Genomic DNA, 1,436 nt, shown 5'->3' with positions numbered 1-1,436 from the left:
ACTACATTTAGTATTTATGTGCTTTAATGTTTAAGAACCATTAAATTAAACTGTTTTACATTGGCCAATTTTCACAAATAATGCTTGTCATTAAGCTGTGTCCATCTCCACATATATATACTTGCATATATGTATGTTGGTGTCCCCTTGGGTCTTACCATATGACAGGATGGTACCTAGATGTCCAGCCAGCCCCCTTCTTCTTGGACAATTTGTTCTCAAGACTCTGCAAAAGTGATCTAGTCAAGGTGCCAGTTGGCCCACCAAAACAGATTCTATGTGGGCCAGGCACCTGAACCATACTGAGTCAATTTGATATGAGTTAAATTTAATTTAAAGAGAGACAGCAAAACTATAGTAACTAGTAGTAGTTGCAGGAACTGGGAGTCATATAGACTCTCAAGACTGAGATGGTTTAGGGAAGATGGATAATAAACAGAGGGTGAAGCAGAGATCTGAAAAGATAGAAATTAAATACTCTTTGAAGAGACTGAGAAAAAAATAAGTATGAGTAAGAAAGAGTGATGAAAGGACAGCAGTCAGTTCCTGAATACTCCGCAGGCTGTAATTCCAAACCCTTATTAGGCTCCAACTCTTGGGTTCATTCACTCATGCAAATGTGATTTGATTTCTGCTCTTTGCAACCAAATGGCCCCTAAACTTGCCAGGGTCCTTTGCTTTGCTTTTCAACCTTCAGGATAAGCCAAAAGAATTCTTATTCTACCACTAAAACCTTCCTAATAAACTAATAAAAACAATAACATGCAAACTTGGCCAGTTATTTCTTGGGAAAACTGCTCTTTCACACTACTGGCAGACCTCAACAGAATTTCACAAGGCAGAAATGTCAGATAGTGGGACTGTAAGGCCATTAGCCAGCGAAGCTGTCCCTTGATGCCACCTCTCCTCCTTTTGGAAAAGATGAGGAAACACGGAAGCAGGAAAAAAAGTTCAGTTGCCTTCAAGGGCCATCCAGCTACTTCTAAGCCAACAAATATGTGCAGCTCTTGAATCCCTGGCAGCTAGGATCAAGTAAAAATAAAACCCTGAAGTCTTAGCTTTAAAGATAACAAACAAAAGAAACAGGATGCCAGGATTGATAATGGACCAACACCTGGCTGGCTTGCTACGGGTGCTGGACCGGCCTCCGTCCACTCCGTCCACTCAGCAGGCTCATTAGGCAAAGGAATGTTGCTCTCCCCTCCAGATGCATTCCAGTGACCGACTGGGAGACTCCAGGACAGGGCTGACACTGCTCTCCTCAGTCCATCCTCCTTCTACCTCCCCCTTTCCACTGGCTCCTCTCCCCTGGCAGCTGTCCTAGATAGAGGAACCTAAAGCTACTTGGACCAGGCCCCCAGGCTGGTCTGTGTAAGAACAGCTTGTGCCAGGTTTTCAGCTGCAATTAATTTTCCAGATAAAGCTCTAAACCTCCA

This window comes from Muscardinus avellanarius (genome assembly GCF_963383645.1).
Source record: "Muscardinus avellanarius genome assembly, chromosome: 11".
Taxonomy (NCBI): Eukaryota; Metazoa; Chordata; class Mammalia; order Rodentia; family Gliridae; genus Muscardinus; species Muscardinus avellanarius.
Note: the sequence above shows the minus strand (reverse complement) of the source record.